At 40.5% G+C, this 16,932-nt stretch overlaps 1 protein-coding gene across 2 annotated transcripts in view; it reads left to right on the forward strand.

The window, feature by feature from the left end:
* Window positions 1-4,665: 4,665 nt before the first annotated feature.
* Window positions 4,666-16,932, forward strand: part of LOC129840734 (cadherin-22-like) — a 334,105-nt gene continuing 321,838 nt past the window's right edge. For both annotated transcript variants that reach the window (XM_055908876.1, XM_055908883.1), the window contains exon 1: window positions 4,666-4,920. The gene's annotated coding sequence lies outside the window, so the exon portion shown is untranslated. The remainder of the gene's footprint in view (window positions 4,921-16,932) is intronic.

Raw genomic sequence — 16,932 nt, forward strand, 5'->3', positions numbered from 1 at the left:
CCATGACACCTGCATATGTGGGATAAAGTGGAAAGTCCTCACCAACCGGGACGCCAACTCACAACCTTCTGCACCATAACACAATGTACTCAAGAAGCACCATCAATACTACTAACCAAGAAATTTCTGAATTCGGGGTGAGATTACTTAGGTACGGTATAGGCCACAGGTGGCCGGTGGTACATTCATTGGGGAGGATGGGCTCTAAGTAAAGTCTGGAATGGAATGGTATTGAACACATCAAACACATGGATTCCAAGTGTTTGATACGATTCCATCTACTCCATTCTAGCCATTATGATGAGCCCTCCTCCCCTCAACAACCTACTGTGGTACAGGCAGTACAGGTGACAGTACTTCAGTATAGACAGTACAGTAAGGCAGTAGCAATGCATCCTCTACACATGAAATCTTCAATGTAGTCTACAACAGTAACTATAGTGCTCGCTAGGTCTCGTATTATAGACCCTGCTTGAATATATACTCCCACTTAGCCTCAATATCCATCCGACCACCGGCATACAGTATTATGAGGGTTAGCCATCAGTGGGTTGGACATCATTGGATTACAGTGCCCTGTTAAGTTCATTTACCCCATCTGCTTCTGTTCTGTCTCTAGCCATTATTGATCCCCTTGTTGTTTGTCTTTTATAGCCAGGGGATGTATGTTGCTCTGTCTGGTTCCCTGTACAAGCATGAGGAATTTGCACTGCCACTGATTCAGTCACATGCGGTCAGGGTAGTCAGTGTACGCAGTGCCTACCCTGTAAAAATGAATGAAAATAAATACAATAATATCAATAATAATTGTGTTTTTTCTGCATGATCAAAATATAAGGGATGGAAGATCAACACCTGATCTTAGGGACCTACAGTTGAAGTCGGAAGTTTACATACGCTTAGCTTGGAGTCATTAAAACTCGATTTTCAACCACTCCACAAATTTCTTTCAACCACTCCACAAACTATAGTTTTGCCAAGTCGGTTACGACATCTACTTTGTGCAAGACACAAGTAATTCTTCCAACAATTGTTTACAGACAGATTATTTCACGTATAATTCACTCTATCACAATTCCAGTGGGTCAGAAGTTTACATAGACTAAGTTGACTGTGCCTTTAAACAGCTTGGAAAATTCCAGAAAATTATGTCACGGTCTTAGAAGCTTCTGATAGGCTAATTGACATCCTTTGAGTCAATTGGAGGTGTACCTATGGATGTATTTTAAGGCCTACCTTCAAACTAACTGCCTCTTTGCTTGACATCATGGGAAAATCAAAAGGAATCAGCCAAGACCTCCGAAAAAAAATGGTAGACCTACACAAGTCTGGTTCATCCTTGGGAGCAATTTCCAAACACCTGAAGGTTCATCTGTACAAACAATAATACGCAAGTATAAACACCATGGGACCACAAAGCCATCATACCGCTCAGGAAGGAGGCGCGTTCTGTCTCCTAGAGATGAATGTACTTTGGTGCGAAAAGTGCAAATCAATCCCAGGACAACAGCAAAAAACCTTGTGAAGATGCTGGAGGAAACCGGTACAAAAGTATCTATATCCCCAGTAAAATGAGTCCTATATTGACATATCCTGAAAGGACGCTCAGCAAGGAAGAAGCCACTGCTCCAAAAACCGCCATAAAAAAGCCAGACTGTAGTTGCAACTGTACATGGGGACAAAGATAGTACTTTTGGGAGAAATGTCCTCTGGCCTGATGAAACAAAAATAGAACTGTTTGGCCATAATGACCATTGTTATGTTTAGAGGAAAAAGGGGGATGCTTGCAAGCCGAAGAGCACCATTCCAACCCGTTAAGCACAGGGGTGGCAGCATCATGTTGTGGGGGTGCTTTGCTGCAGGAGGGACTGGTGCACTTCACAAAACAGATGGCATCATGACGAGGGAAAATTATGTGGAGATATTGAAGCAACATCTCCAGACATCAGTCAGGAAGTTAAAACTTGGTTGCAAATGGGTCTTCCAAATGGACAATGACCACAAGCATACTTCCAAAGTTGTGGTAAAATGGCTTAAGGACAGAGAAGTCACAGTATTGGAGTGGCCATCACAAAGCTCTGACCTCAATCCCATAGAACATTTGTGGGCAGAACTGAAAAAGCATGTGTTTGCAAGGAGGCCTACAACCCTGACTCAGTTACACCAGCTCTGTCAGCAGGAAATGGGCCAAAATTCACCCAACTTATTGTGGGAAGCTTGTGGAAAGCTACCCGAAATGTTTGACCCAAGTTAAACAGTTTAAAGACAATGCTACCAAGTACTAATTGAGTGTATGTTAACTTCTGAGCCACTGGGAATGTGATGAAATAAATTAAAGCTGAAATAAATCATTGTCTCTATTATTATTCTGACATTTCACATTCTTAAAATAAAGGGGTGATCCTAACTGACCTAAGAGAGGGGATTTTTACTTGGATTAAATGTCAGGAATTGTGAAAAACTGAGTTTAAATGTATTTGGCTAAGGTGTGTGTAAACTTCCAACTTCAACTGTACATCAAAGGAAGGGGCAAAAAAGTAACATAATATTTTCAATCTGAGTGGTATCAACAGAACGTCTGGCTCTGTGGCTGCGCTGCTGGCAGCCAACTCTCCTGCTCTCCCTGCCTGCTGTTCTCCACCAGCGACAGCGTGTGGACAAGAGCTGGTTACTGCGACTTGAGCAAATTGCCTATAGCACTCAACAAGCGTTAGAAATCTGTGTCTCACATCCAAAGCCAGATGGCTCTTAAGTCATTTGGCAGCTCACGGATAGATCTGCCATTGAATGAACAATGGAGATTGAACATCAGTATGTAAGCACAATGCAAAGGTAAAAGAGAATAATGACGTTTTGAAAAACCTTGCTCATTTTTGCTACATAATGCTACCTAGGTAAACAGGAGTTGGCATTTCGTGGCGACGATGAGTGCCAGATCATCAAACAGGCCCAGGGGTATCTATGTGAAACTATTACATGCATTTGCTGAAAAACATGAACAGTTACCAAGCCATTTAGAGACCGCGTGTTTGCTTTTTGCCCTTGGCCTATGAAGGAATTTTCACTGAAACTTACACGCTATTCCGTGATCTGCAGAACAAGGTGATGGATATGGACTTCTGTCATACCGGTATCAGTGACACAATGGAAGCACTGGAACGGCAGTGACAAGACTGATAGTTTTTATGAGCAAATCGAGCAGAAATGCAGTGAACTGGGCCTGGCAGAAAGCGAAACTGGTAAACAGCCGATTGGGGGGGATGGGGGCTCAATAGAAATTGCCAACCTGGCCTCAGACTTCACCGCACGTCACTGCAACACCTCACTGAGAACAATGGAATATTCAATAGACATTTTCTTAGTGAGCGTTTCTAATAACAGAATATTTAAAGATCTAGTAACAGCAAGAGAGGTGGCACTACGGTAAAGAAAGGTACTTTTACTTTTGGGATCACAGGAAATCTTAGTCATCTACGGATCATTGACATGTATTTAATTTCTTTGAAAAACAAAATATTGTTGAAATAAATTGGGATTCTGTAAAGACATTCTTTTGTGAATACATCCTTTTTTTTAAATGTATATACAATTTTTTTTCTCATCTTTTCTTACTTTTTAACTCTGCGTTATTGGGAAAGGGCTTGTACTGTAAATAAGCATTTCACGGTAGTCTACACCTGTTCTATTTGGTGCATGTGACAAATACAATTTGATTTGATGATTTGATTTGATTGACTCTTATTTTGTTGGAAGATAGTATTCTTGCAAGGGTCTCTCCATTGTCTCTGCTGCTCTTACAGTTGTCCTTTGTGTGACTATATATATTAGGAATAATGTTTGAGTTGCTCCTTACTGCATCCCTCTTTGCAGATGTACCTTTAGCATGTGTGACCGTGCTGAGCTAAAGCCTTGGCCTTAGAACAGGAATCTAATACAAGTCTTTAGGCCACAGGCAATGTAACTCATCATGTAATCTCACGCACCAGACACTTCCTCCCAAAAATGGCTTTTGTTAATCTCATAGAAAGGTCAGGAGAAAGTCCCAAAACCAATAGAATTTTGGGAGGAAATCCAGATAGTCATTGGCTCAATCTCTCATCAATTATCTCTGACAAAACCTTCCCGTATTGTTAACCCTAACTCTGTTTATGTTCATCCTGAAGGGGTTTATTTAATGTAAAATGTAGCTAGCTGCTTGAGTCCATACTGTCATGTATTATATAAATTAGTTTTCCCCATAAGTGCAACACCGATTTGAATTTGTATAGCCAGCAGGGCTGTCTCTTACATTAACTGAAAGATAACTTCTAGATAGCTAACTATCATTTAGCCCCCCGATTTGGGAAAGTTTTTCTAGCACACCACATGTGTCTGGTTCCCGAGCCATGCCTCTCAGTTGTGTGATTCCCTAAGATCAAATAATGACAAATACTTTACTTTTTTGTCTTTAGTGTTCTAGGTTTATATGCACCGTGGGCAATCAAAGCCTGGGGAAGAGGTTACTAATCATAAATAAATCGTTGTTTCATCGAACCACGTCCGTTACACCAACCCGCCACATGATTTGATATGCTGGGGGGGGGGGGGTATTTTTTTTAACAAGAATCAATGGTTTATATGATGCGGCAAGGCTTATTCTCACCATTTTTCTTTCAACACTCTCTCTCTCCTTCTCTCACTTTAATTTGCAAGTTCTCTCCATCACCGCAAGAGGCTTTTTTCCCCTGTTCTCTCGAAAAGGGCACTTAGATACCAACGTGGTGGCAGAGAAGAGGGCGCTTCAGACTGTCCGCGCTGCAGCTGCTAGGACTGCTGCTCATAGGGGATCATATATTTTCGAAAAACACAAGTCGGATAAAGAGGAACAGTCTCTCCCAACTTGCTACCAGAGTCTGCTTTGACATTTTCCCACGTAGAAAGGTAGGAACATAATGTTTGGTCTACTTTTGCATTTATTTTGGACATTTATAAACCGGCTGTAAGAGCAACTTCATTACGAGCTCTTTTCCTTCCTCAATGTCGGTAGTCAAGGGAAAAGAGGGGAACTAAAATTCTAAATTGGAGAGTTTCCTATGTCGACCGACCAGAGAACGCCTTGCCAGTTATCATTGATATCATCTCATTAGTTAAGCGCTATTAACGATGCAATTAAATCAAAGGTTGAACTTGTTGCTATTTGCTACACTGATGAAGGCGGAGAAATATCTCAAGTGAAATATTGACCGTGCATAATGTTCTGTCTCCATTATCTAAATCATCGGTTTACAGTGAACTTGTTCGCTGCTTGTTTAAAACAGAATTCTGTCTCAAGATATTCTCAAATATGTATATGTCTAAATAAAAAAGAGTAATGTGTTGCGCAATATGTATGGGCTATTTGTTCTCGAGCTCAATGATTGCGCATGGATTTCTGGGGAATAAAAGTCAAATAGAAAATAGTTCAAATGCCACTTTACTTTGGGAAATGAGCTAGGGCATTGAGACAAAATCACTACTGCATAGTAGTCCTACGGTAGTTTATGCGATTACATTATTGTATAGATTGGTAGCCTCTCGACTTCAAACCCAATAGGATATGCACTGCAGCTTTTTATTTGCGCCAGGTAAGGGGAGAGAACGAAATTAAACACACTTTATGGAGCGACTGTTAGTTCACAGCATATGTGTTATTGTCTAGAAATGATTTTGAATTGGAATTGTTTGTGGGCGAATTTCTCACATCCTGAAAACGAGTGGAGTTGACACTTGATGCGCGGACTCCTGTGTGCATGGAAATTGGACGTGTGCATTAGGCTACCCGTTGCATGGCCACATACAGTTTCAAGGCTACCCGTCAAAGCAGCATATTCACAACTTATTATTATTATTTTAGTAGTAGTGGTAGTAGTGGTAGTAGTATGAGTATACCTCCAGTTATAATGGGATGGAATATTTTATGTCTAAAACAACACATCTCGGTTATTTGCTATCTGCGTTTCTTTGTTTGAAATTTCACTCAAAACTGGGACAATTCTTATTAGTTAGACTATATCTTAAGGTTTACCATGTGACTCTTCTATAGCGTACATCAGAGGATGTTTTATATAGACCTTCTCAGTCATACATTGTGAGTTTTATATACAATTCTTGCCTTTCTATTGCCAAGTGTATCCAACATATGCTGTATAACTCTGGATATTTAGAAATCAATCAAGAAAGCATTGATTGAATCCTGAATCCTTTCATAATCTGTAGGCCTACACCACAATTCCATTGTTCCATGAATGTGCGTACATATCCTTCAGAAAAGTACTGTGTCGTAAGGAGATGTATTGTATCAACCACTCCAGAGCTGGTCATTCAGACTCATAATGTTTAGGACCTAATTTGCAATGTTTTGCATTTTCCTTGGGGTAAATCTTGATTTGTCTCGGAATGTATGAACTGACTCTATCAACTAGTTTTCACAGACTCTTATTTCTGATGCAAGTCAAGTATTGGTTGCTTGGTGTGTGCAGCCCAATTATTTATTATCTTGCATTGTTCTTGACCTTTTATTGACCAAACCATTTATTGTACAGCTTACCATTGATCGTGAATAGGCCCCTTTACCCTTACTCTCCCAATGAAATACAGCCTGCTTCCAATAAGGGGGACCAGTGTAGAGGAATAAGAGTCTGATTTGTGATGGGAAGGGGGGGGGGGGGGCTTGGAACGTTTTAAATCGGGTTATTAGTGTCTGACCTTGCTGGAGGTCAGAAGTGTCTGAGTTGAATCCTTGAGAGCTTTTGGGGGCTGATAGTTCTCACTTTTAGGCTAACACTCAGCCAGAACTTTCTCTCACCATCCAATCAATGGCTGTATTAATACAATTAGATGGTGATCCACAACAATAATCAGCAGACTCTCAAAGGGCTTAGGGATTGCCCTTGAACCCATATTGACCTAGATGGTGAATCGGTTTTAGCAGGGAGCGGGACATATATACAGTGCCTTCGGAAAGTATTCAGACCCCTTGACTTTTTCCCTATTTTGTTACATTACAGTCTTATACTAAAAAAGTTTTTTTTTTAAATCATCAATCTACACACAATACCCCATAATCACAAAGCAAAAAAAATTGGGGGAAAATGTTGCGAATGTATTAAAAAAATATAATAATAATACATTATTTACATAAGTATTCAGACCCTTTGCTATGAGACTCGAAATTGAGCTCAGGTGCATCCTGTTTCCATTGATCATCCTTGAGATGTTTCTACAACTTGATTGGAGTCCACTTGTGGTAAATTCATTTAATTGGACATGATTTGGAAAGGTACACACCTGTCTATATAAGGTCCCACAGTTGACAGTGCATATCAGAGCAAAAACCGAGCCATGAGGTCGAAGTAATTGTCCACAGAGCGCCGAGACAGGATTGTGTCGATGCACAGAAGGGTAACAAAATACTTTTGCATTGAGGTCCCCAAGAACACAGTGGCCTTCATCATTCTCAAATGGAAGAAGTTTGGAACCACCAAGACTTTTCCTAAAGCTGGCCTCCCGGCCAAACTGAGCAATCGGGGGAGAAGGGCCTTGGTCAGGGAGGTGACCAAGAACCCGATGGTCACTCTGACAGAGCTCTAGAGTTCCTCTGTGGAGATGGGAGATCCTTTCAGAAGGACAACCATCTCTGCAGCACTCCACCAATCAGGCCTTTATGGCAGAGTGACCAGACAGAAGCCGCTCTTCAGTAAGACACATGACAGCCCGCTTGGAGTTTGCCAAAAGGCACCTAAAGACTCTCAGACCACGAGAAACAAGATTCTCTGGTCTGATGAGACCAAGATTGAACTCTTTGGCCTGTATACCAAGCATCACGTCTGGAGGAAACCTGGCAACATCCCTATGGTGAAGCATGGTGGTGGTAGCCTCATGCTGTGTGGATGTTTTTCAATGGCAGGGACTGCGGGAATAGTCAGGATTGAGGCAAAGATGAAGAGAGCAAAGTAAAGAGAGATCCTTGATGAAAACCTGCTCCAGATCGCTCAGTACCTCCGACTGGGGCGAAGGTTCACCTTCCAACAGTACAACAGGCACACAGCCAAGACAACTCAGGGACAAGTCTCTGAATGTCCTTGTGGCCTAGCCAGAGCCCAGACTTGAACCCGATCTAACATCTCTGGAGAGACCTGAAAATAACTGTGCAGCAACGCTCCCTATCCAACCTAACAGAGCTTGAGATGATCTGCAGAGAAGAATGGGAGAAACTCCCCAAATACAGTTTGTGCCAAGCTTGGCGTCATACCCAAGAAGACTCGAGGCTGTAATCGCTGCCAAAGGTTCTTCAACAAAGTACTGAGTAAAGGGTTTGAATACTTATGTAAATGTTATATATATTTTTTAAATCCAAAATGTCAAAAAACAGTTTTTGCTTTATCATTATGGGATATTGTGTGTAGGTTGATCAGGGAAAAAAATATTTAAACAGTTTTTTAATAAGGCTGTAACGTAACAAAATTTGGAAAAAGTCAATGGGTCTGAATACTATATTTTTTAATCCAGTCGGATAAAATCTCCAAACTAGAGGTCGACCGATCATGATTTTTCAACGCCGATACCGATTATTGGAGGACCCAAAAAAAGCCGATACCGATTAATCGGCCGATATTTACATACACATTTGTAATCATGACAATCACAGCAATACTGAATGAACACTTTTATTTTAACTTAATGTAATACATAAATAAAAATCTATTTAGTCTCAAATAAATAATGAAACATGTTCAATTTGGTTTAAATAATACAAAAACACAGTGTTGGAGAAGGAAGTAAAAGTGCAATATGTGCCATGTAAAAAAGCAAACTTTAAAGTTCCTTGCTCAGAACATAAGAACATGAAAGCTGGTGGCTCCTTTTAACACGAGTCTTCAATATTCCCAGTTAAGAAATGTTAGGTTATAGATATTATACGAGTTATAGGACTATTTCTCTCTATACCATTTGTATTCCATATACCTTTGACTATTGGATGTTCTTATAGGCACTATAGTATTGCCAGCCTAATCTCTGGAGTTGATAGGCTTGAAGTCATAAACAGCGCTGTGCTTCAAACATTGCGAAGAGCTGCTGGCACACGCAGGAAAGTGCTGTTTCAATGAATGCTTACGAGCTTGCTGCTGCTTACCACCGCTCAGTCAGACTGCTCTATCAAATCATAGAATTAATTATAATATACACACAGATTTACGGGCCTTAGGTCATTAATATGGTCAAATCCGGAAACTATTATTTCGAAAACAAAGTGTTTATTCTTTCAGTGAAAACGGAACCGTTACGTATTTTATCGAACGGGTGGCATACATAAGTCTAAATATTGCTGTTACATTGCAGAATCTTCAATGTTATGTCATAATTCTGTAAAATTCGGGCAAATTAATTACGGTCTTTGTTCGGAAGAAATGGTCTTCACACAGTTCGCAACGAGCCAGGCGGCCAAAATGCTGCATATACACTGAGTCTGCTTGCACAGAACGCAAGGGAAGTGACACATTTTCCCTAGTTAATATGGCTTGCTAACATGAATTTCTTTTAACTAAATATGCAGGTTTAATATGCATTTTTTTAAAGAAAGGCATTGATGCTTATGGTTAGGTACATTGGTACATTAAAAGGTACATTAAAATTCCTCAAACATACAAGTATTTTACACCATTTTAAAAATAAACTTGTAAGTCCAGCCACAGTATCCGATTTCAAAAACGGCTTTACGACAAAAGCACACCACACGATTATGTTAGGTCAGCACCCAGTCACAGAAAAACACATCCATTTTTCCAGCCAGAGTCACAAAAAGCAGAAAGAGATTAAATTAATCACTAACCTTTGATGATCTTCATCAGATGTCACTCATAGGACTTCATGTTACACAATACATGTATGTTTTGTTTGATAAAGTTCATATTTATATCCAAAAATCTCAATTTACATTGGCGCGTTATGTTCAGTAGTTCCAAAACATCCAGTGATTTTGCAGAGAGCCACATCAATTTACAGAAATACTCTTAATAAACATTGCTAAAAGAAACAATTGTTATGCATGGAATTATAGATACACTTCTCCTTAATGCAACCACTGTGTCAGATTTCAAAAAGCACACCATGCAATAATCTGAGTTGGGCGGTCAGACACAAAAACAAGCCATACAGATACCTGCCATGTTGTGGAGTCAACAGAAGTCTGAAATAGCATTATAAATATTCACTTACCTTTGATGATCTTCATCAGAATGCACCTCCAGGAATCCCAGTTCCACAATAAATGTTTGTTTTGTTCGATAAAGTCCATAATTAATGTACAAATACCTCCTTTTTGTTTGCGCGTTTAGTACACAATCCAAACTCAGGAGGCGTGGGCAAGTCCAGGCGAAAGTTCCGACGAAAAGTCATATTACAGTTCGTAGATACATGTCAAACGAAGTATAGAATCAATCTTTAAGATGTTTTATCATGTTTCAACTGAAGAATTCCTTTGTCTTTAGGAATGCAATGGAGCAGCTAACTCAGCTAACTCTCACGGGAGCGCGCGAGACTCAGCTCGTGGCACTCTGCTGACCCCTGACTCAAACAGCTCTCATTTCCCCCTCCTTCACAGTAGAAGCTTTAAACAAGGTTCTAAGGACTGTTGACATATAGTGGAAGCCTTAGGAAGTGCAATATGACCCCATAGATACTGTATATTTGATAGGCAATGACTTGAAAAACTAGAAAGCTCAGATTTCCCACTCTCTGGTTGGATTTTTTTCTCAGGTTTTTGCCCGCCATATGAGTTCTGTTATACTCACAGACATCCTTCAAACCATTTTAGAAACTTCAGAGTGTTTTCTATCCAAATCTACTAATTATATGCATATTCTAGCTTTTAGAACTGAGTAGCAGGCAGTTTATTCTGGGCACCTTTTTATCCAAGCTACTCAATACTGCCCTCCAGTCCCAAAGAAGTTAAATCATCACCCGTTTGGCGAAGAAGGCTGTGATTCGATGATAAATTAACAGGCAACGCATTGATTATTTGCAATGCAGGACAAGCTAGTTAAACTAGTAATATCATCAATCATGCGTAGTTAACTGGTGATTATGTTAAGATTGATTGATTTTTATAAGATAAGTTTAATGCTAGATAGCACCTTTCCATGGCCCCTTGCTGCACTCGCGTAACAGGTGGTCAGCCTGCCACGCAGTCTCCTCGTGGAGTGCAATATAATCGGCGTCCAAAAATGTCGATTACCGATTGTTATGAAAACTTGAAATCGTCCCTAATTAATTGGCCATGCCGATTAATTGGTCAACCTCTACACCAAACAGCCTGCCCGACCGCTCGGAGAATTCCACATTGTCCTAAATCACATTTCAATGATAAAGCTGGGGGGGACAATATCATTTCAGAATGTTTGGGGGCGGGAGGGGCATGTGAATGTTGCGTGCCTGGGTTTTAGTAACTATAGGTAACACTTTACAACGAGGGTGCACGAAGGGGTGTTTTTTAAGAACGGCTCTATATTAAAAAAAATTCACAAGTATATATTTTTTAAACCTGCATATTTAGTTAAAAGAAATTCATGTTAGCAAGCTATATTAACTAGGGAAAATGTGTCACTTCCCTTGCGTTCTGTGCAAGCAGACTCAGTGTATATGCAGCATTTTGGCTGCCTGGCTCGTTGCGAACTGTGTGAAGACCATTTCTTCCTAACAAAGACCGTAATTAATTTGCCCGAATTTTACTGAATTATGACATAACATTGAAGATTCTGCAATGTAAAAGCAACATTTACACTTATGTATGCCACCCGTTCGATAAAATACGTAATGGTTCCGTTTTCACTGAAAGAATAAACGCTTTGTTTTCGAAATAATAGTTTCCGCATTTGACCATATTAAGAGGACATGAATATTGCTTAATTGTGTATGCATGTAGTGTCTTTTCACTCAATACATGTTTACCGCATGCTAATAACTCATGTTTACCTCATGGTAAACAATACATGTTTGTCCCAAATCTCAGTGTTGCGAAGTTTACTTCAAGCTGTGTCTGCTATTCAAAGCACATAGTTTTAGCCAAGATTCTTAATTGATAGAATCACATACCGGTAACTTGGGAAGTAGGAAGAATCAGTGGCGATTTTAGCATGTAAATCTTAGTGGGGCAAACTACCCCCAAAATATTTTGATGCATTCCAGCATAGCCACTACACAGCACAACACAACACTAAGCTATATATTAATTGCACTGTAACGGTGACAAACGGTGCCCACAAACTGTTAGGGCTTGTATAAAGCTGGCACAACAGCAGAGCTTTCTTTTTAGCACCATGGAGTGAATCTGTACCACTGCTACACCTGGCTAACAGCGGAGCCTTTTCTGGCATGTATAACATTTCATTCAGCCTCATTTACTTCCTTTAAAAAAACAAGTCAGCTGATATGGCTGACTTGCTTAAACAAATGTGGTTTCTACTGACAATTGAGCTGTACAAACTATGTCACAAGGGGACGACGAACGGACAAGAGTCAATCCGTAATTTTTATTAAGACATTAATGAGTGAGCTAGGGCGGACTTAGTCAATATAACTATTTGTTCAGCAATTCAGAACATGTTCCGTTCTTACAGTATTCGCCATGTACCCCAAGTCTGAACCGTAGGATAAATAAAGGGGGCTTATAAGCAGACAATGAAAGCTCTTACAATATTCAATGATTACATTTCTCTTAAACAGGTGTCATGACGTTGGCCTGTTGGGGGAGGTTTATGACCCCCATAAATACCTTTCCCCTTTTCTCTCTCTCTACTCTACAGAGGGACTCTGGAAAACCTTTGTTAACATAGAGTCTGGTAACATCAAAAGGTGGGAAACGGAACCATATTTCGGTAATCCAACCAGTTGAAAATATGCGTTGGTACTTAATGAATAGGATGTCAGATCCGTTGTTGTCTGAGACATTATAACTGATGATAGGATGACATAAACTGTATCTTGGAACGTCTACACATTCTAGTTATCAGATTCACATGGAGTTGTTGTGCAATTTAAATGTTTAAATATGAAACTATCTGTGAAAAGATTAAATGTAATTTTAGCTTCTAAATGAGAGAAGTGGTTTTCATGAGTGAACTATGCTCAACTCAGTGGCCCCGCCCATGTGCACAGGCATTGGTTGTATACTATGAAACACGTCCCTCTCTCCCAACCCTATATAAGCCCCTTTACGAAAGCGTAACTTTCTGTTCCAAGGACGTGAGGACTTGCGGTCCCTGCGTTAAAAGGACAAGATCACCAACAGAACTAAGCCAACCTCAGCGTGAGCTCTGGTTGAACGACAAGAACCTAACGAAATTAGCATGGAATTTCAACGTGAAGATGACGATCAACACGCCGAAAGGATGAATTTCGACTATACCAGCCAGAATATAGCATGAGCTTAAAGTATGGCAACTTGGTATGAACTTTGAACTCTTATTCACTAAAGAAGTGATACCACCTAGCCGTTGCGTTAGCAACAGCAGCAGTAAACATGGGCTTGGAGAGGATGGACAGAGTATCCATTCTACCATGCTCCAGTTCACCACTAGACATTCTTCAGAGGACAAGAGATCCATGCTGGACAACCCGGCCTTCTATCTACGACCAATCTACCGAAGCGCAGCTCAGAGTAAATATTTATTGCATTTTCAAATGTGCAGTTATTTAGAATGCATAAGATACTGTATTTACAATAGCATAGCTTTTCCCTTTGTTACGCAGTCTTCCCGCTCTTTCACTCAAACCAAACCCCCTTTCTTTGTGTAACCAGCCGTCATTTATGTTCCGTCCACTAGGGACGTTTTCCTTTATGACAATTAGTATTCAATGTATGATCCATTCTGTGTAGATGTAATTCTGTGTGATTATTTAGGTATTTAGTAAATAAACAATTAAACCAAATTTTGTATTGCTGATTCAACTTGTTAGCCAGTGTTCGTGAAGTTAACCAAGAATTTACAACTTTCAGATGAGACTGAATAAGGTGACGATTAAATATTGACTGCTAATGAGGTAAAAGATTACCAGGTCTTTAAGAGTTATTCGGAAGATAACAGCTCTATAAACATTCTTTCTTGGTGCCCCGACTTTCTAGTTAATTACATTTACATGATTAGCTTAATCAGGTAATATTAATTACAGAGAAATTATTTTATAGAATAGCATGTCATATTTCTTAATCCGGCATAGCCAAAGACACGACACAGGCTATAGGCTACATGTGCACCACCAAGTCAGAACAGTAGGCTAAATTATGAGGAGGAAAGGGACAACATTTTTAAGGTGAGGCACATGGGCTACTAACAGCTTACTACTCAACATACACTTAGTATTACTTTTTGGGCTACAGTATACACATCTCTTTATTCCAACTTGTGTCATGTTTATGTCCAATGGCCCGTAATTTATCTTCGTAAGACAAGGATTGAAAAGGATTTGCCAGTAGATTGTCGACTAGATTCATGATAACTGCTAGCTTGCTAGCTAAGATTTTGAAAGTATGATGTTGACAATCAAAGATACGGTAGATAGATCAGTCCAATCAAAGATACGGTAGATAGATCAGATAGATCAGTCCAATCAAAGACACGGTAGATATAATGTGAGTTGAATGTGTTTTATCTGTGGCCAATGACCTTGAGCCTTCTTGGGTGGGCACTTCTTCTAATGTAACTCTATGGCAGCACCCAATGGGCTCTACCCATAGATTTTCGAGCTCTATCCGTAGATTTTGCGGTGATGTAGTGTCCCCATTAGTGACAGAACACTAGGCCAATTACAGGACATTACCAACCCCTGCGCTCCGTATTTTCCGCTGGCTGCCCCGTCACCACAGAAAGCACTGAGCTAGGCTGAAACACCTGCATTTTGGAGCTGCCTTACTCAATTAAACAAAAAAGAGACCATGTTTGTATAAAGCTTTATGAACACTTTTTTTTTTACACTGTTCGTAAACTGATATGTGACACGTATTAATGCCAAAACAACATGCAAAACAGGCAACAAACTAAACAGGAGGGGCTCAAAACAGATGGGGCTCTCATCTGCCCTGAATGCCGGGTTGCCACTGGGAAGAATGTATACAGCTCACTTGTCCTGGTATTATCTAGATATTAAATTAGATTCTTTCCAATATCAGTAGTGACTGTACGAGGATAAAACAGGTGACATCATAATGTGGTGCATAAGGTGCGTATAATGCGACACAGTATTTGCGAGCAATGGGCTCCCAGGTCGAGACAAATTGACGTTGTCTATTACATCTGACACTGTCATATTCTATTATAGCAGTATGTACATTTCAAGGGTCAAAATGAAACCCTTATTGATTTATTGTTATTTATGTACCTCCCCTGAATGCATATCTGGCTTCTCTGGGGGCAGCCTCCTAGGCGATCGTAGACACCACCCTCCCCTGGGATAAATTGTTGCGATGAAGCTGTCCACCATTGTGGGACATTGATTACCATTTACCAATCATGGGTACAAACCTCGGGCCAGTGGAGGAGGGAGGTGGGGAGATGAAAGGAAGGAAAGGGGGGGGGGGGGGGGGGGGTGATTGATGTAGCCGCTGGGGTTGTAAAGATGACAGACGGGTTACAAACGAGAGAATCTTTATGACTCCCGGAGTGGAGACTATTAGGTTGTTCAGTTGATCTGGGCTCCGTGCATTGGTTAGTTCATCTTCAGTACTCCACACTGCTCCACACCTGCTCCAGTGTCTCTGGACCGGGACCAGTGGGTGGTTGGCTCGTATACTTCACGCTCTCTGGGTTACAGCCTTACGCCTCAATCACACTGATAGTGTCGTTGCATTTTGGTACACCAGAAGTACATTCATTTCCAGCGGGATGCTGCGTTTGTCTTGCAGCATTGCGTTGCAAGGGCAATTGCAGTTGCGTTGTCGAACGTATGAGTCAAACTTTAGGCGTAGACGGATTGACAGAAATGGTAGCAGAAAGTGAACGTTGAACTTTTGTTACACACATATCCTGATGATGCTGCGGACCATTATGCTCAATAACACTATCGGTGTGATCGAGGCGTTAGGAACCAGGCTCGTCTGCCAGGAAGTTATGGTGGCTTTCGCTTCCGGGTTGTTTAGAGGAATCTGACACAGATGGGGTGTGACTAAAGGAGCACGACTGACATGCCATCCCATAACCCTGATATTTACTGTAACCTTAACCTTTTAACAAAACCCCTATAGTCCCCCAGTTCCCTAGGCACTTGTTGATCTAGAAGGATTGGATAGGCAAAACCAATATGCCTATCACAGGTAAAGGTGGAGCTGCAGTATTACCAGCTTGCTTGTATCTATCCAATACGTTCAAAGATTTTATATCATTTGTGGGGTGATTCCTCAAATGTGCATGTTTTGAAATCAACATTTTGACGTCCATTTTGTTGTCGTTTATCCTATTGACATATAACCAAATAAAACACTTACTGGTCATATTACATTTACATTGCTAGCCCCAGTCGTTTAGTAAGATGTGCTGAATTTTCATAGTCAGAACATAATTGTAATGAAGGAATGTAATGGCGCAAACGGGCAACTTTGTATCTTGGTAATAGCAGCACTTAGACCCACCTGATTCTCTCTGAAGTGCTCATAAGTGCTAGAATGATGCTGAAAGCATAAACAAAATAACATGATTTTGCCATTGTGTTTATTCTGATCGTTTCAATAGGATGTCGTGTGAATTTTCTATGATTATCACCAAGCTGGGTGTTTCCAGAGCAATTTAGCTTTTTGTGGAGGACATTTGGCATTTGTCAGAGAGAGCAGCAGACTGAAAACGGACGCTTTGCTTCTCTCACTTTGCTAGTATTTTCATCTGCAACTGTTTATGATAAAGAAGGCTTAGGACAAAAGTGTTCCAGTGT

Source organism: Salvelinus fontinalis, chromosome 3 (genome assembly GCF_029448725.1).
Source record: "Salvelinus fontinalis isolate EN_2023a chromosome 3, ASM2944872v1, whole genome shotgun sequence".
In the NCBI taxonomy this organism is placed as follows: Eukaryota; Metazoa; Chordata; class Actinopteri; order Salmoniformes; family Salmonidae; genus Salvelinus; species Salvelinus fontinalis.